Source organism: Chinchilla lanigera, unplaced genomic scaffold (genome assembly GCF_000276665.1).
Source record: "Chinchilla lanigera isolate Chin_1 unplaced genomic scaffold, ChiLan1.0 scaffold00006, whole genome shotgun sequence".
Classification (NCBI taxonomy): Eukaryota; Metazoa; Chordata; class Mammalia; order Rodentia; family Chinchillidae; genus Chinchilla; species Chinchilla lanigera.
In genome coordinates, this window is record NW_004955407.1 from 12,651,268 (window position 1) to 12,671,779 (window position 20,512).

Genomic DNA, 20,512 nt, shown 5'->3' on the forward strand with positions numbered 1-20,512 from the left:
TTTTTTTTTTTTTTTTTTTTTTTTTTTTTTTTTTTTTTTTATTTTCTCTGGTACCGGGAATCGAACTCACGACTTTGTGCTTGCCAGGCAGGTGCTATGCCGCTGAGCTAAATCCCCAGCCCCTCTCAACTTACCTTTAATTTGTGTCTAAATAAGCATACTTATTTCTTATATGAAATATGGAGACTAAAATATTATTTAACCTATAAGTGAAAATCTAGTAAAGTATTTAATACAACTAAAAGAGTCTTGTGAAATTGATTTTAATGTTACTGAGTTCAAGTACATGTTGAACAAATTATTTGCTTAATTATGCAAAATGGAGGTCTATAGAGACACAACACATAAGTAAGTTTTACCATAACTTGTGTCTTAAAAATTGAATTTTTCAAAAAATGATAGTTGAGTTTTTTATTAATGATATTAGAACATTCCCACAACCAAATTTTACCTTCACCACATTCAACTTTACCCCAGATAATAATTCCCTGAAACACTAAATGTTACCAGGAAAAATCTGACATTTTTGTTCCTTTAACTAATTATTTCACACAGGACCCTCATCTGTAAGATAAAGTCTAGGGTGAGAAAACTGTGTACTATTGTTCGCTATTTCATCTTTTTCCCCCACTATCTTGTTGAAAAATCCTACAGAAAGTGAAGAGATTGTTTTCTCAATCCCGTCACTTACATTATGTTTTCCTTCCTTTTTATTAACTGTAGCTAAAATGGATAAACTAGATTATTCTGGCCTGAGTTCTCCATGTTTACTGAACTTGATTAATTAAAAATAGTCACAATAAGTCCTGTCACCAAAAGCTAAGATTCTATTCAAGATGATTTACTTACTAAGAGCAAGAATAGCTAACTTCTCACACTACAGGATGAGATTTATGCTTCTATTTGGGTGGTAAAATGCTGCTGCAAATCGAAGAAACTAAGAGAAACAAAATGGTTAGATATTTCACATATCACTGACACACATCACAATAGTCACGTTTGTTTACTTTGCTTTAGCCCTAGGAAGGATATCTGCATAGAAAGCACTAACTCCACTTACACTGAAGTCCTTTGTAATAGAATTCTATAGTAGGAAGACTGGCATTGTGTCAAAGGTCATGGAAGTGATATTGCCAGGACATAGTGGATAAGATCCTTTTCCTCTACATCTAGTGAATCTAGTGTCAGTATTTGTGAGCTATAAAGCACCACAATCTTACATTCAAGAATTTTTATTATGCACTTATTTTATTAAGTGCCTGTTTCATTAAGTTGGCACATCTTTCCATATTTTAAAAGAGGTGACATAATAATTTGCGAACGTATGAGTCATCTGTGGATGTAAAGGAATGTTAGCTATTTAATACAGTTTCTATACATTTTGCTTTTAAAAATGAATCTAATTGTCCTAGAGTTGAAGATTTTACTTTGAGTGTAGGTAATATGTCTATAAATGTTCCTATAATTTTTGTTGAATGTAGTTGTGTAAAAAGACATTTGTCATCCCAAAGAGACAATAATTCTGTTCTTTTGTTATTTAAACAATTAATCTCTCCTGGAAATCCAGATGAATTGAACATATAAGTATTTTCTTGTCTTCAATAGAAAAGCAAGAGGTAGTGCTTGTAAATTTTGCTGTTTTATAGAGTGTATTAGTCATAGGCAATTTGGAAGAATTTGATTTATTAAGAAAGTTAGCAACCAATTTCACAGCTGAATCATTTGGGGTCATCCTAGTAGCAAATCTGAATCAAATTATAATAACATGCTTTACTTTAACCAAAATGATCATTATAATTATTGTGAAAGACTTTCTAATTTTTTTGAAAATTTAATCATATTCAATTGCAAAGCAAATGGTGAAATAAACATTGAGCTATTGATCTCATTTTATCTCTGTTGAAAAAACTTATTTCTTGTTGGCTGGATTTGTTTTAGTAAAATTAAATAATATAATATCTATTCAAATTGGAATGGGAATATATTCCCAAGCAACTTATATAGCTCATTTCTTCAGATAATTACTATTAGGTTTCACATATATCTTGCATAGAAACCTCTTGTGGATTCAGAAAAAAATAATTTCACTGTGTTGGAGCAGTGATAAACCCCGTTCATATTACTATTTCACATCAAATTTCTGTCATAATTTAGAGAACTTGTTAGAATGAAAAGAGGCAAAGATGTTTGTTTATGCCTTCTAAATATATGCCAATTCTATAAGACCATAATTACAAGAGATATTTATTAAACATTATTTTATAAATTAAAGCCTTTTAAAGTAGAAAAAGCTACTTTTCCTTAAATCAGTAAACGCTTAGACAAAAACTGAGTTATCATGAGCTTTAGATGAGTTAGTGATATGATTTTAAATTCACAAATTCCTGGATTCAAAGTCTGTATCCATCTAGTTGATATTAGATATAAATAAGTTACCTTTTCTGGACTTTTATTTCTTTATAGAATTGTGGAAATCAAATGACGGATATTCAGAGAACAAAAATGGTGTACATGTTTCATTACTTTAGATCTGACCTATAGTGAGTACTGTGCTGTGCACTTCACTTATATTCTTTTTAGAACTAATAACCTGCTTGAAAGTTAAGTGTCTTTGGGTCCAGTTCATGAAGTAACTGACTTTATCTCATATAAACATATGTCACAATCTCACATAGCAACAAAGCTAGTAAGAGCAAGATTTTTCAAACTTTATGTAACTTTTCCTTGGAACCATTGCTCGATACTATTTAAAGCCTATAAAAGATATTCATTCCATTTTCTATTCAGACTTCTCTGCAAGTGTAGTGACAAAAGAAATATTAATTTTAAAGATTTTGTTTTTTAATTTAGGGAAAAAGAAGATTCAAAATACTTTACGGAATTTTGTATATAAATAATTTCTTTCTATAAGAAGATAGAGCTAACTGTCCTGTTGAAGTCTCTGGCATTAGTTGTCTAGCATTAGACATTATTTAGATGAACTACATTTTAATGTATACACTTTTATAAATTATCTCTGAAAATTTCATTAAAATTAATACAAGAAATATGAAAATAATTTTATTATTACTGATATATTCTTATATTTTTAACAGCTAAATTGAGAGAATAAAAGTCCTAAAGTAAGCATAGAGTCTGAAAGAAATTAAATACTGACTTTTTTCTCAGTAAGTTGTCTCACACTTAGGAAATTAAAGTGATGGAAAAAGAAATGTTAAAATGGAAAAAGAAATGTTAAATGTTTAAAATGTTATGTTAAATGTTAACATAAAAGAAATATTATTTTATAATAACATAAATGTTATTATGGATAATTGCTAAATGTTATTATGGATAAAGTGTACATGAAATAAAATTCAGGTGGAAATAGTCAAAAATATATACACCAGGATTGTTAAATATTGCATATGTTGGAGTTGGACTTTCTTGTTATTATTTCTGAACATGCTTTCAATAACAATCACTAAAATAAAATATAAACTATTTTATAAACTCTTTTAACTTTTATAAAAACCACTCATTATATCATATTTATTGGAAATGAGAAATTTAACTATCATCTTCATCTAATGGAAGTTTTCATAAAGTATTTCTATGTTTTCTATTATATCCTGCAAATTTGATCAGACTGTTAAACATGATAAATATGTGATAGGTAATGTATATCATTTTCCTTAAATAGATTGTGGTTGCTGTGGCAAAAATGGAGATTGTGAGATACAGTAATATATTGTTTAATGTTTGAGAATTTTATGACATGTTTCCAAGTACTTAACAGATGTTAATCTGGAACCTCTCACTCTGTCTCTCTGTCTCTGTCTCTGTCTGCCTCTGTCTTCTTTTTCAGCCGCTGTCTCTCTCTTTTCCTCTGTCCATCTCTCTCTTTCTCCCCATCTTTCTCTCTCTCTCTCAAACACACACACATACACAAATACAAACGCACACACACACACTGAGTCACTCCCAACTGTACAGCTGTTATACTGATAATATCAGAAAAAGAATAGATTTCTACTTTGATGTCATTTAAGGAAGAAATTTCATCTGTATTCTATTAAAAATGGATCACACAACTATTATGTCCAAGCACTTTAATACAAAATTAGTCAAATAGTCTTCATTTATGAAGGCCATTCAAATCTGAAAAAATATAAATATTGACCAAGCCAATAAAATATAGTTAAGATGGCAAGACATTTTTCCTTTGTATTTTTCCTAGGTCTTACATAATTTTTAAATTATTTAAACAAATATTTTTCTTAACTTAAAAAATAAGGAAAATACTTGGAATTTTTACTTGAACAATCAGGTTTATCAAATTTAATGTGTAAAATACTCACTTTTAAAAATTTAATTACAAAGGTAGTGCATGATAGCGCATGCCTGTAATCCCAGAACTCATGAAGTTGAGGCAGGAAAATCATGATTCTGAGGCCAGCCTAGACTACATAGTGAGCTTGTGGTGGGTTGACAACTGGTGGTCAACTTGTAACACCCAGCTGAACTGAACCAACATGGTGCTGGGTGCAGGAGGCCCAACTGAGGATTGTTGCCCGCAGCATAAGAGGCAGAACCATAGAGGAAGAACTTTAGAGACTATTGGGAGCTAGTAGACGCTGTTAAAGAAGATGTAGGGAGCTACTGGTTTTCCTGGAAGAGTTTGTCATGTTGGTTTTCCTGATAAATTCAGCTGTTCTCATTGGAGGAGGAGCTCAGGACTTCATCATTGCTGAGAATAACTACAGTTCACTTTGGGGGAGCTCTGGTCCTCACTTTGATTGTTGCTTCCTGGCTCTGGAGGGGAAGATGCTACACTGTTCAGTCTCCTGGAGAAGCTTGTCACATCAGCTTTTTGGATGGGAACTCGGCTTTCCTCCTCATTGGAGGAGCTCAGGACCTCACTGTTGCTTAGGATAGCTATGGAACTTTTGCAGGGAGCTCTCTTTCTTTACTTTCCATGGTTCCAGTTCAGATCCTTCAGCCTGCTAGCACGGATCCTTCATCCTGCTGGCGCAGATTTTCTAACTTCCACCACTGACCTTTAGGCATTCCCAGCACAGATATGGAAACAGGCCTGCGTGAGACATTGTCATGGGCTATTGGCATCCAGTTGAACTTAAAGAGGGCATTGTCATGAGCTCTAGATCTTCAGCTGGACTCATGCAGGGTATTGGCATGGAATCTAGGCCCTCAGCTATATACTTTGGTCTTTACTGTGTGGAGAGATTTCCTGAACTCTCTTGGTATATGATTATTTGGGTGACTATTATAAAATATCTTATAAAATGTGTTCTGTATTGTATTGTTCCCCTTGCAAAACCCCAAACTACAAGGAGCTCAAGGCCAGCCTGAACTACACAGCAATACCCTGTGTCAACAAAATTTATACATGAACACATATATACAGTTATTCATATTTTCAATTTTTAAGACACTATTTTATAAGTTTCAAACTCTGTCAACTATATTTCTTTTTTATATACTTAACTATGTCTTACTAAAAATCAAAGAAATTTTCAAGTAAAATTCATTAAATGCTTATATGTCTAGAGTATTAAATTTATGAATAAATTAATCTTTCTAAGTGGAATTTTAACATTCTACTTAAGAAGTTTACAGCTCGGGGCTGGGGATTTAGCTCAGCGGCAAAAGCGCCTGCCTGGCAAGCGCAAGGTCCTGAGTTCAGTTCCCGGTACCGGAGAAAAAACAAAAAACAACAAAAAAAAAGAAGTTTACAGCTCATACTTAATGAATTCATTTTCATCTATTACAGAAAAGAGCACTGCATGACAGTATATATACACACACACACACACACACACACTCATAAACACACACACACACACACCCTGATCAAATAAAAGAGAAAAAGTGGGAGAATTGGAACCTACTCTGACGAAGATGCTACACTGATTCCAAACTCCTTTCCCTATATGCGCAGTCCTGTTATTAATATTTTTTTTCAGACAAGTAATTGGTGCTGTTAATGGTATTCATACTTTGCCAAAAAGTTAAATCTCCCCAGAAACTTAAAAAGCAAAACACGTATCCCCAAATGCAGCAAAAACAGGGAAAAATCATCATTTTCCTGGGAAGTGAATCTATCTCAGTAGTTCTAAAGTAATACTGAAAAATGTTCTATTTGCATAAAATCAGTGTTCTACATTTTCTAGATATGCATCGCCTGTATGAATTTTACATGAGAAATGCAGGGTTCACTTTTTTCTGTTATCTTGTTATGATTGCTGTTATCTTGGTATGAATGAAATAGTGGATGTATGAATGCTTCCACTTATTCCTTATTTGTCTAAATTATTGAAAACGCTATCACTGTATACCAAATTATATGGAGACATACATGTTGGTAAACTATGATTTCTTTTAAGAAACCTCTTACAACAATCAAATACACTAATAAAGATCAGCTAATTTGTTTTACAGTCAGATCAGATCTTAATCCATGAGTTAAATATAAGAGGTCATCTATTTTATTGTAATGTATACTGAACATAGAATCATTAACATTTTATGCATTTAATTAATGTTTTCTCTATTTCAAAAATGAAAGGAATGCTCAAGGTCTATATTTAAGAGTGCTAGTTTCCAAGTGATGTTAGTTGTATTCCAACTTTACCATGATGAATCATTTGTCTGTATGAATTCCAGAGACTGAATTTTGTTAATATGAATTCCTAGTGTTGACAGCTAGTAGTCTCATAATTTGTGCTTCAGTTTAAACCAAATTTGAAAGTTGGTCACAATTTAATAGAAAAATAAATCAGCATAAAGTAAACTATAAAACCATGTTTATACATGAATGTAAATGTCATCTTCAAATGCAAACGGTGGTGTACAAATGCATTAACATATAGACTTAATGAATGTATGAGTGACAACACCTCTTTCATTCCATCCCAAAAGGTTCTTTGAGTGCCCTTTTTATTTAAATCACCCTGCTAGGCATTACAAACACAAAAATGACAAAATGGAACTTCCCTCCTTGTGTAGGTATGAGTTCAAAACAGGAAGTAGAATTATATGCTCAAAGCAATGAGAATGTGAATAATCACAATAAATTTCCAAAATGTACAGCATTACTGGTAGAACTGAATGAGATTTCCAAGTGACAACTGCAGAATTACTTCTTAAAAAGAAACTTCACAGATTCTGGAAAGGATACAGGCAAGATACTTCAAAATATAACAATATTGGGAAAGCCAGCAGTGTGAAAAGAAATGGTCTGTTTAGGCCGTGTAGGAGAACAATAGATAACCAAGCATCTTGAGGGCCTTTGGAAGAAGTTTGTATTACGTTCCAATGGTAAAATTAACTACAAGTTATTAAAATGGAGAAGTCAGCTTTATGATTGAGTGTGTTGTCATACACCTGTAATCTCAACACTCAGGAGGCTGAGGCAGGAGGGTTACCACAAATTCAAGGCCAGCCTGGGCTATACAGTGAATTGAAGACCAACCTGGGCTACACAGCAATACCCTGTCTCAAAAAAGCATTGGTATTTATGATAACAAAACAATTATCCAACTGTGATTTGTTCAGAGTAACATTGCCTCACACCAACTCTAAAGCTAACAGATGACATCTTGAATATTTCATTCAGTATTTATTTCATTTTTGTTAACCTCATGTATTTGGCCACATTTATGATCAAGTAATTTTATTGTCTTTATGTGAAGACCATATTAATTCCTTCAGAATAGGGTTCAGAAATACATGTTTATAGTACACAACTCTAGAGGGTCCACAAATCATGTAGTGATTTAGCAGAGAAAATAATCAGTTCTCTCTGCTGGCACCAGCATTAAAGGTACATTCAAGATATCATCCCTTAGGGGCACCTCCCCAAATGTGGCATTTCCTGTCCTCAGCAACAGACCAGGAATATAGTCTGATTTCCCAAGGCAAGTGGTGTAGCTGAAATGGTGTGTGAGGAGCTTGTGGGGTGTGTTGTGCATGCATGTGTGTGTGTGTGTGTGTGTGTGTGTAAGGGCAACAGGTAGGACACTAGCATTTTTTCTTAACAGGAAGTGTTTATTTAAAACCAATTCAAATGTTCACTAAAAGTCAACATTACAATACATTTTGAGTGGGATTTGAGAGTAGGAAATAGTGTTGTCATCTTCTCAATTGTGTTACTTATGTAGTCTCTTGTGTTACACTCACATATGGGTACTAAAAGGTATGTAGTATAGTTTTCCCGGAAGTTTTCATCCAAATTTGACAAAATTAAATGCCTGAAACAACCTGGCGGGATTGAAAGGGCCCTCCGAGCTCCTAGCCTCTTCTGCCACCTTGTGGTTAAAACACAATTTTCCATCACACCAGTTACATAGCAAATATGTTTTCTTATTTCAAGGAAATGTATTCCAGGGTTTTACAAACAGGACTCCCTACTGACTCTGCAATATTATATCAATTTTTCCTGATAAGTGTGCAGATACTTACAGTAATAGGGTGTTTGTATTGAACTGTTTGCTTTTTGTTAAAATTAGTTGATAGACAAAATCTTAATGATTTTTTCCTGGGACACTATTAAAGTATAAGAACTGAGAATAATTAAAAACTGAGAACTGCAATAACAAACAAGCAGTAGAAGGAGGATGAAGTGATGCTTTTTCAAGGATTTCCACCCCCACCCATGGGATTGCTCTTTGAATGTGGTGAAATGTTGGCCGATCATTTCATTCTATCACAATAGTTAATGCCTCGAGGGTACTTGGAATACATGTTTTCTCCTTAACATTGTGACTTGTGGCCTAGCAAATTTCCTCAAATGACTGTTTTCCTGTTCTTTGTGTCCACTATGTTTGTCCTGCACCATAAAGGAAAAAAATTATTTTAATCTCACATATGAATGTTTTTCATAAATGGGATTATTTTAAGGAGTTCTGGATTGCTTTTAAGCTCATAATTTAAAAGTATTATTGAATAAAGAAATAGGTTCTCTGAAAACAAATCTGACCCATAGAAATATAAACTGCTTGCAATTCATTTATCTGTTAATTACTCTTTCCTAGAATGGTTATTTGCCACTATTCTACTCCTTGTAGAGCTAGAACTCATCCATGTAATCTGTTAGTTTGAATTCCTTTTTAAAAGCCTGGATTTCTCTGTATCTTAATTTTCAATTTGTCTTATCCATTAACTACTCCAGTCTCCCATATAAGTATACACCTGAAAAAAGCTAAACTTTTGAGTTCATGTTAAATATCTGCAACTGCTCAACTAATAAAATGAGATCCTCTCTTCTCTCTTGACCTCGCTCTTCTCTCCAATACCTTGAAATTCAGATCTGTGGCTGAGTTATTGAGGCCAGAGCAACAATGTCTCCGATGTTCCTTTCTCTTCCCATTGTGTACCTTCTGGAATGAAGAGTATCATTTCAAGTGAACAGCCTAGGTCTGCCTCCTTATCCCCGCTAGTGTTCTAAGACAGCACTGACAGTCTACGTAACATCGAACTTGATGCAGCTGATCCAGCTCTTCCTCCTGCCTATTTCCCTTGCTTCCTTCCTCCTGTGGACATGCATCCTTATCATATGCCAACTCTCCTGCCTGAAGTCCATGGTGGATTTAGTTATTCTTCCCAGTTGTCTGTCTCCTTTTGCTTGCAAGAGAAGTATTAGAAGGTGACACTTTATCCCAGTTTAACCCCAACTTACAACTAACATTCTGGGTTATTGAGTCTGAAATACTTTTACCATCAACTTTATCCTGTCTGAGCATGTCTCTGTGCCATGTTTTAGAGTGAAAGCTGCTCTGTCTCCCTGGGTTTTAGACTTGGCTGTCTGACATGAGCTGTCCACTGAAATACAAGGGAAAGAGCCTTGGTGGCTGTGAGCAAAAGCTTATGAGCCACCAAAACTTTCTGCAGGCTCTCTTGATCCTGTCCTCTACACAGAGTAGCAGTGTGTGCCTCGCAGTGGGGTGTCCTTTAAGCTCTGGAGTGGGACCCAGAGCATTCAGGAATAAAGCAGGGCCAGACAATTCTCTGAGATATACCGACTCACGTACCATCACAGAAAATTCTAAAAACATTTCTGAAATATAGCAAGAAGCTACATATTTCCGAAATTAGTGATTGTGAGACAACCTTTGAGGGTAATAACAGGGCAGAAGAAACGACAGGACAGGAGGGCTGAGGCTGCTGATCTGTGACATTGTAGCCCCGTATCTATCTCCCAGACTGGATTAATTCAGACATTATTTTCTTTCTTTCTTTCTTCTTTATTTTTTGTCTCACTTCTTTTTTATTTTCAAAATACTTCCTTTTAAGTATGGTAATCTACTTCCAGGTTAATAAATTAAGTAATCTTACAGGAAGATAGGCACATTACCCATAAATGTATATCCAAAGACAAATAGGTTGTGCCAGTACACCTTATATGAGTCAGGTCCTAAGAGCTTTGACCTTCTCTAGTCTAAGTAAGGTAGAAGAGTGGTCTTGTGTAATTTTTCACTTCAAAGCCAACTCTCGTTCCTCATGTATTCCTTCCCCTCTCTTACCACCAGATGGCTCTCCAAGCTAACCTGCTCAACACACCTTAAAACCACATTAAATTTCAGTATATTTATAAAGGATGAAATGTTCCTTGAATACCAAATATTTATTTGTGCATTTTTCTCATTAGCTCTCAACAGTGAGGGTTTGAACTGTACTCTAGTACAGAGTTTATTTCGTAGAGTAGTAATAAAATGCCTACAACTATGACTTAAGCTTCTACCTCATGGCAAGCAATCAATAGGTGGCACCTATTAATAGTAATTATTTTCATACCATGTCAATATCTGAAAATCTTAATGTAATTTTTTCAAGTTTTTTTTCCTCTGTTTATATTATAAATATAATAGCAGGATACAAACTGAGCCAAAGGCAGGAGATACAATTTTGAGGATGATTAGCACTAGGAAACTATGCACTGACAGCCATTCATGCAAGGAGATGGACTCAGAACTACTTTAAAGTAAAAAGATATGACGGATGTTTGAAGGGCCTGCTGATATTTTAAAATGAAGATCCTGAAACGGAGCCTACAGGAGAGATTGATACAAAGCAAGCAGGGCTTCTTGAAGAATCAGGAGATACTGCTTTGTTTTGCTCTTCCTAGGCTGGTGAAAAGATTTCAGCTGAAAGAGAGCAATGGTGAGTGCGAAACAGTTCAAGAGGATCCAATGAGAATAGGGAAGAAAGGGCTGGCTAGACACGAGAAATTTACGGGTACAGGTCACACGGGCCAAGTGTAGAGCAATGAGTTTGGTTACCAATTACAACAAAATGTGCCAGAGAGAGGGAAGGAGGGTATGAGGAAGTTAAAGAAAATAAGACAGTGACAACTAGAGAAGAAAATGGGCCAAGACAAGATTGTGTTTTGTTTAAAGTGAAGAGAGACAGCATATCTAGAGTATCAGAAGGAATTCAAGAAAGAAATGAGGGACCTTGTGGTGCAATAGAAAGAAAGAGTGCACTATAATGCATTATTTTACTCACTGGATTCATACAATTTTATGTTGAGCCAGCTATTTTATCCATCAGACTGTGAGAAACAGTGTACTGTTGGGGAGGAGGCTGGGGCTGGTATAGCCTACAGTAAAGGGAATAGTGCAATATCTTTCCCATGAAAAGTTTTATTAAATATCTCCACTTCTAGAAATAAGTCCTGTAGAAATTCACACAGACGTAAATTGATGTATATTCAAATATATTTATTTCTTTAAACTAGGATGCACCTGGAATATACACCAATAAGAGAGAGAGAGAGAGAGAGAGAGAGAGAGAGAGAGAGAAAGAGAGACAGAGAGAGAATGTCAAGTAGATTTCTGCCAAGTAGAATATAGCTTTAAGAAAGAAATAATTAAGCCAACTACTAGTATGGCAATATCTCCCTAGCATATTAAATTTTAAAATACTGCACAGTTTTGTGTACAAGATGCTAATATTTTATGTAAAATAAAAATTTAACAGACTACCTATTCATGTTTATATATAGAAAAAGAAGAGACTACAGATAGATTAACATAGCAAAAATGTTGATGATTGGTGCGTGCATATGGGGGTAAGAAGGAGCACCTGAAAATTAGGATTGAAGGGGAAATGCCTGAGTAGAAGACTTCCCACAGCATAACTTTTAAATCCTTTTCAAATTATGTACATTTCCACTGCCAAAAATATTTGAAATGTGTTTGTAAAGAACAAATGCAAGTGAGGTGAGAGGTACAATAGAGGAACTAAGAATTGGAATATATATCTATATATATCTATATCTATCTATACATATATATATATATGTATAATATTCAATTTGTGAAGAGAGAACCAAGCTTTCAGCCAGGTAGCATGAATCCTGCATTTATTGAAAGTTACTTTCAAATCAACAATTTTGAAATAGTAAAGCTGATTATCAACATAATTACTAATTGTCAGAATTTAAGAGTGGTTGCATAGAAAAACTAAAGATATGGTAATTGTGTATAATATCCTTCTTTTATGTATTATTTTTATATTCATTGACTATTATTTGAAGGAAAGCCAAGAATATGGTAATTCTGGGGAGACTTAGTGTTAAATGCGGGACAGAAATTCTTTTCTAGGTAAAAGAAAAGAGACCATATAAGCACAGAGTAGCTGACCCTTCAAAAAGTAGTGTACTAATGGGACCAAAATTAGAAAACAGCACATCAACCAAATAATTGTTTTAAATGGTTACATAACCGACTAACCAGAATGATGTAGAACTATTTGGGTTTTTTTTGTATAGCATACAGTTCAAGCAATATATTGGTCCAATCCAAATAACTATATTCATTTTCATAATTTAGATTTGAATCTGATGAACATTGAATAGGATAAATCCTTGTACATGTTATTTTGAATACACAAATACAACAGTGAAGCTATTTTATGAATATTTGTAAACCTACATCTGTAGGCAATTCTGACAGCCTATTAAATTGTCTCAAAATGGAATTGGAAAATATTGAAAAGGAGACACTGAGGACACAAATCGTTAGCAGTTCCCAGGATGTCTGCTGAACACCCACAGACATCTTTGCTGGTTGAGAGGAAATTTGCATCTTCATAATAAGTGTCATATGAAAAGCAGAGCCCTTTTCACATGCTAGCTCAGCTATTGAAGCTATTCTTATCTTCTATCTGGAATACTGCCTAGTAAGAATAGGAAATTCGTTATTCATTTTACCAATTATATCTGCCATGTGCAGGCAATGCGGACCATTGGCGAACATTCAGAAAGCCCAAGGATTGAATTTGATGGTGGGGGACAGTCAGCATTGTTCAGCAGTGCAGAAAGCCTTGCTGGCTTTAATAATACATGAGAACTGGCTTGAGGTTTCTTTCAGTCTCTTGTGTTGCCTGTATGGATGCTGCCATGAGCCGTGAAGTCTCCCTCCTTCAGGCCGTCTTCAGAAGGGGAAAGAAGAAAACAAGGCATGGGGAATTTTACATTAGTACAGTGAATCTCTTCTGCAATCAAAAATATTTAATACAGAGTAGTAAAACTTTGACTAAATGTTAAATTACACAAAAACATGTGTCTACAGTGGTGAAATGGGAAAATACAGTAAAATTTGTTGTCCCATAACTTTGAGACATTGCTGCATATTGAAATTCTATTAATATATTGAGAAGGCACATTAAAAACAAAAGCATACTACTTTAAAGTCCATAAAAATGCAATAAGTAATTCATAATTATTTAAATATATATATTAAGCTGGGTGTGGTAGCACATGCCTATAATCTCAGCACTCAGGAGGCTGAGGTAGGAGGATCACTGCAAGATTGAGGCCAGCCTGGGCTACATAGTGAGACCCTGTCTAAAAAAAAAAAGTTTGAGAGTCTTGCCATGCAGTTCAGGCTGGCTTTGAGTCACTATGTAGCCCAGGTCAGCCTCAAACTCGTAATAATCCTCCTGCCTCAACCTATTAATTATATATTTTAAATGTGTTCATATTAGCTTGTTTCTTTGATAAATATACTGATAAAGTAAAAAAAAAATTCTCATTTTTAATGCTGACATCATAAATGTTTAGGGGCAATACGTGACAAATGTTACATAAAAATCATTCCAGGTTTATAAAGACACACACAAGCATATGTGCGCATACACAAGTCAAGAGGTAAAAAGATTTTCTGGTGATAATAGTGTTTGTAACAGTAATACCATCTCAACAATGGAGTCCATTTAGAAGGCTCTGAAAAATGATTAAAAACTTTGTGTGAAGTCCTTTTGAAGAAGGACGTAGTGTGTGGTGGGCTTCAGTAAACCAGAAACTGTGTCTCCCCACATTTTGTTAAATTTAAAAAGAAAAGAAAAAAGTATTGACCATTCAACAGGTCTATTATCTCCACTAATTTTCTCTCATAGCTGTGAAATACTTCTGCTTTATCTAAATTTTTCAGGAGTTACCTTGACAATATGACTCAGAGGAACTCACCCCACAACTCACCACAATACTCCATGTGTACCTGCTCATGAAATATATTTTTTGTAATTGAGGTCACACAAAAATTACCAGCTGTGTGCTCTTCCTGTTCTCTCCAAACAAGGGGAGTTGTGATTCTTCAGCCTGCATTTGCCTCCTTCCTCTTCTCAGCCTATAAAAAGCCCATCTTTTTATTTCAGTCTTCTTCATCCTCCCTCCTCCCTTTCCTGATGGCCAGGCTGGCACCCCCCAGAAAAGAGGGAAGTGCAATAAAAATCACAAAGAGGGATGATGGTGGCTTAGAGAACAAGTTTTCAACAGTGATCTTCATCATGGAAACCAGTGAAAAGAAGTATTGTGTGAGTCTTATGACTAAAGTAATGCCGTGCTAGAATTATTTTCCCCTAAAGCTTTCAAGCTAAAATGTTTTTTTAAAAAACCCTCACTTCTTTGGGATATTTTACCAGAAAGGTATTCTTTAAGTTTAAAAAAAGATTTTAAAATAATGTTATCTTTAAATCTCTACCCTGCTGAAGTTGGCAAGTCAGTATCAAAAGAATAAACGATCTACAGGCTCAAAGAATAAGATTTCTCTTCCTTACCATGGCTAATTTAAGTTATTTTTATTAAGTTTCCTCCAATGTAAATGCTGGCTCTGACAAGTCAACATTCTCCTCAGCTTATGTAGGTCAATAAGTGACTTAATAGTTCTATAAATATGTCATTATAAATTGAATTACATCTCAGTTATACAGTGAGTCTTGTGAATTTATTACAGTAGGGGAGGGAGGTCTAGCAAGACCCAGGAATTTGATCACTTTTCCTGTAACTGAAGGCATAGCTTAAGTTCATGGCAATGGTAATCTCATTAGAATATTTTTTTCTATTGATGTTCTTTGAAACTGAAATGTCAGGTTTTTAAAATATGGCTCAGCATTTTCATTTTCTCCTGAAGAAAATATATTAAAGTAGTTACATTTGTATATAGATATATTATTGCACATTTTAGTTACTTTAAGTAATACAGTATTGTATAAATAGATGTTAGATAGATAAATAGATACATAGATAGATAAATAGACAAATAGAAAGGTAGATAGATAGATATAGAAATAATTTTACTTTACTTAAAGTTTTCCTATAAAATGTGACACTGACAGTTCCATACATCAGTCAGTACACTTGAAAATAGTTTCTTACACTCCATTAAATGCACTGCTGGTTTGTTTGCTGATAGTTCCTTTTGGTTATTTGTTATCTTCCATGAGATTTTCTGGTGTCTCTTAGAATTTCACAGATCAGTAATCTGAAATGAGATTTTGGTGTTCAAAGCTCAAGTCTTCTGTTAGATATTAAATATTCCATGTGAAGGTCAGGTTAGGGTTGATTCATAGTGCTTGATACAAACACCAAGTAGCCTTCATTCACTTTAAATCATGGTTGCTTTTTCTTTCTTTCTCTCTTTTATATATATAGTGATGATTTTAACTTAGAAGATCTGCCTTTTCCATTATTGCAGAAAAACAATTTCTAAAGAAAAGTTTTAAAGGCTGGCACTAAATCTCTGCCTAGAGTATTTCATTTCTCTTATCAATTTTGTTTAAGGTTATTTCTGAATATCTAAAACAGATTTTCCCTGAAAGTGCTCAGTCTTTAATGTTTCTCTTTCTTCTTTTATGCTAATTTTTCTTTGGAATAAGTTACTCTACTGTGATGACTATAATTAAACTCTGTATTATAAAATAGTTCCTGTTTATAGAAAGGACATGATCCATAGGATTTGTTTGGTTTGTTCCCTTTTCTAGGGTCAGTAATGACAATAACTCAAATTTTTTACACAGAAGTGAAAAATAGCATAACGAATTATAGCACCAGAAACCTTCCTTACCACTTACATTACAAATGACCTCAGTCAAATCACCAAGTCTTTTAACACTTGTTTCTCTCACCTTTGAGTATGGGGTAACAGAGCGTAACTACTTCACAGTAATGAAGAGAGAATCAAAGTTTTGACAGACTCAAAATTCAGTAACACATATGCCTTTTAAAACTCAAACTACAATAAATACATCTAATTTTCAAAGTTAATGTGAAAATTACAAAACCAGATGCATTCTATATAGCAAAAGAATCATAGTTGAGTTTTAAATACAGTTTAATATGTTTTCCTTAGTTTATAAAATCATAACAGAAGTTCATTTCATGGTAGCTGTATTTATATAAAAAGTAGAAGCATGCTGACCAGGCATGGGGTACACGTGAGAACGTGAGGCAAAGGAGTCACAAGCTCTAGGCCAGCCTGGACTACAGAGTGATTTTAAGCCCAGTCCACACTACACAGAGAGAACTTGTCTCATGAACAAACAATCAAACAAATATATTGAAGCATAAGTTCAACGTATTATAAATTGAAGTCTGTCACTTGTTCAAAAGGGAGGGAGAACACAGGCAGAGAAGGGAAGGAGGGAAGAAAGGAAAATGTGATTTAAAGAAAAAGAAGAATTGAAGGAAAAAATAGAAATAAAGATTTGCAAATGGAAAGGGGGATGAAGGATTGTAGTGAGAGGAGGAAAGGGAATGAAGTAAAGAATTAGGGTTTGTTAAATATGTATACAAATCCTCCGTGATGAATACAATCACAATTTACTGCAAATATGTACTAAGAAAAAAAATTTAAATTAAACTCTACCCACCTATTTGTGTGATATAAACATTGACTAACTTTCTCCGGGCTTCAATAGTTCTGAAAAGATGTACTAGATTATTGGCAAGTGTTACTATTGGACTTTTTCTTTTCTAGCTTCTGACAATTCTCTGGTTTTGGATCTGTTGTTTGTATGCATCCACTAGGGAGCTTTAGAAAAATTTTCTCTCTAGCAGACTTTTGTGACCATCATTTAAGTGGAATGTCCTATCTAAATGTGAATGCTAAGTATATGAAGTGGGGAGGTACCTAAATGATACAAATTTGGAGGAAGATGGATTAATCAGTTCATAGAAAACAACTAACCTCACAGTAGGAAGTCAGAAGAGCAATTTACTAGCATATTCATCCAAAAAGGGGCATTCTTTCCTTTCATTTAGTTAATAGATTATCTCATTTAACCTGAAAATAATGATAGGTGATAGTTAAATGGAATCCTTTCCCCAGTGAAGATAATAAAGCTCAGTTTCTGAGACAATGATTTAACCATCCCCTATTCTTCAGAGAGAGTCAACGGGAGTTAGAATTCTAACAAAAGGTTTTGTGAGTTCATAAAACAATCAAAGTGTAAATTTAATTGATGTGTGTGTTCTCCATTATTTTCGAGAAACCCCAACGGAGATTGTGTGCCATGCAGATGCCATCCTGAGGGCCTTGAAGATTCCCTGATGTGTACACGGTTGGCAAAGATGCATAATCATGCAATTAGAAAATGTGGAGGCTTTCAAAAATGGCTTGCACAAAAGCTCACATTCTAAGGGTGACTCTGAGACATAGAGACATTCTAATATCTCAAGGAGACCATAAAAACTTCAAGCATTATTTAATCTCAATTCTCCTTAATTCCAATATAAATACATGATTTCATTTTCTAGGAAGTGCTGGAATGAATGAAGTCTTGAAATTCAACAATATTGGAATGCAGTATCACCCAGATCTTGGAATCTTTATATTGAGCCAAGAGCAACTTGTATAATTTTTACTTTCTTTTCTGTGACCTCTCTTGTTGCACAAACATTTAAGGCCTACATAGATTTTATTTTCTCTCTGCTCAGTAGAGATATTATTTTTCCTAGAATGGAATGACCTAATCACTGCAATTTTCTATCCAGTGGCCAGAATCACAAAGGAGCTTTTAAGATAACGTCCAACCTGACTCTTCCAAAAAAAAGAACAGAAATTGATGTTCAAAATTACCACATATTCTGATATGAAAATCTTGTTGATTACATTGACTGCAGGAATGTAAAAAGAGTTCATTGCCTTGTTATTCCCACTTCCTAGATAACCTCATAGTAAGGACAACCTATTCATTCTAAGCATCAGTATTTCTTTCTTTTTACTTGGTTGACTGATTAGTGATTTAAAAAGTTCACACTCAAGTCTATTTTGTAATTCTACTTCCTTCATGAAATGCCTGATATACAGTAAATAATAAATGGGAAGAGTATTTATCTTACAATGGAATCAGAGGGCTTGTGATGAATAATAAATACTGCTAACAAAATATTATTTCTGAATATAAAGATTTTTCACAGAATCATTAGTACATTTTTCATGGAAATATTAATATTTTGTTGAAAGAAGCAGAGACCAAGGGAGTGTTTATTTAATATTAGTGATTACGCTGTAGTGCTTTGCAGGAATCAAGAAGCCCTGAGTTTTTGTTATGTGTCTAACTTGTGTTAAGTCTTGGGTAATATTTTGCAAAAACTTCTAGGATGTGTTACTATTTAAATCAGAAATAAACTTAAATAACCATGTACATAAATGTGCAATTACAAAATGCCAATGCAACAACAGGAAAAATAAAAAGGACAATCAGACTTTGTAAAATTATGAAATATAACCAAATAGGAAATGATTTTTCAGATAGTAAAGTTCTGAATTTCCTAGATTTTCCTGAATAATTAACCCTACATCTCTGTGCCTTTTTCAGACAATGTACATTCTCCTGATTAGCTCAGATATAAGTAAGAGGTTACATCTGAAAATGAGCCTAAGTAGGAATTTTAAATGAAAGGCCTTTACACTACGAGGAGTAAGATTTAATGGAATCACAAAAGTGGTATGCATTGAAATATGGCTGCTTTACAGAAAAAAAAAAGAATCAGACACAATCATAGACTACGTTGGCCTAGACTTTTCAGAAGAGAAAGACAAGTCTTGGTGACAACGTCATGTTCGTAATAGTTTTGAATCCGTTCTGGAAGCAGCTGCAGCCTCATCTTTAAAGAGAGTTTGATCTTTCGGTAATAAATCAGCTGTGTTCTTACAATGTGCAGATAATGTTTGTAAGAAATTATTAATGTATTATCAAATATACCTACCCTTATCATTTATTATAGAGGAAAATCATTATAACTTTCTTGACATATGGATTCTTTCCAACATACCTTTATAACATTTACAGGTTATTTTCTTTCTTAAATAACATCTTTGGATTTTAAGCAGACTAAGCCAAATAACTATATACCAAGTCACATTTATTATGAATATTTTAATAGACTAAAAGCATAATTTAGAGTTTATTGACCAACTTTTAACAAAACCCATGACAAATATAAGCACACTCATTCTGATGAGCAAAATACATTTCTTCTTTTTACTTTTTAATATTTTTCTTAGGAATAATGGACAGACTAAAACTGAATACTGCACTGTATTTTGTTATTCGAATACAAGTTTTAACAGAATGTATGTTCTAAAAATTTTGAGACAATAGAAAATCACAACTTTTGGTGGGAATTGTTTTTGTTTAAACAATATAAAAATGTTCATCCTGTTTTTTTTCACCTTGTTGAGCAATAGCATTTTAAAAATCATGCCTTCGTTAACAAGTATATTAGGTTTTTCAGCTACTGTAACAAAGTGACACAAATTAAATGGTTTGAAGTTCAGATACTAGGCAATTCATTTCTCTGGTGAATCTCAAAACCAAGAGTTTAATACAAGATGCTGACAGGACTATGCTGAGGTCTTCCTGGGTCTTAGGTACCCATCACCTTTCCTTTGCTTTTAAATGACCTTCTCTTTATGTCTATATCTTAATCTCCTTATACTGACACCAGTTCTTATCAGATTAAGGCCCTTTCCAGTGATGTCATTTTAACTGAATTACCAATCTAAGTAGCTTATCTACAATTAGTCATGTTCTGTGATGCTGGGTGTCAAGACATCAGCGTACAGAATTTGAGAGGAGAGTTGGGCGAATGGCATTGCGGATTTTGGCAAAATGCCTTCAGACATGTTACAAAGCTAGATACTGTAAAGAAAAGGTAAAGACCAGTAAGTCCATGACACAACCTACTATGTCAAACTACATTATTTCTAAGTAAAATGTGAAAATA

At 34.0% G+C, this 20,512-nt stretch overlaps 1 protein-coding gene across 4 annotated transcripts in view; it reads left to right on the forward strand.

The window, feature by feature from the left end:
- The window catches only part of Robo1 (roundabout guidance receptor 1), an 891,813-nt gene that overhangs the window by 57,357 nt on the left and 813,944 nt on the right, over positions 1-20,512 (forward strand). The gene's annotated exons all lie outside the window — the stretch shown is intronic.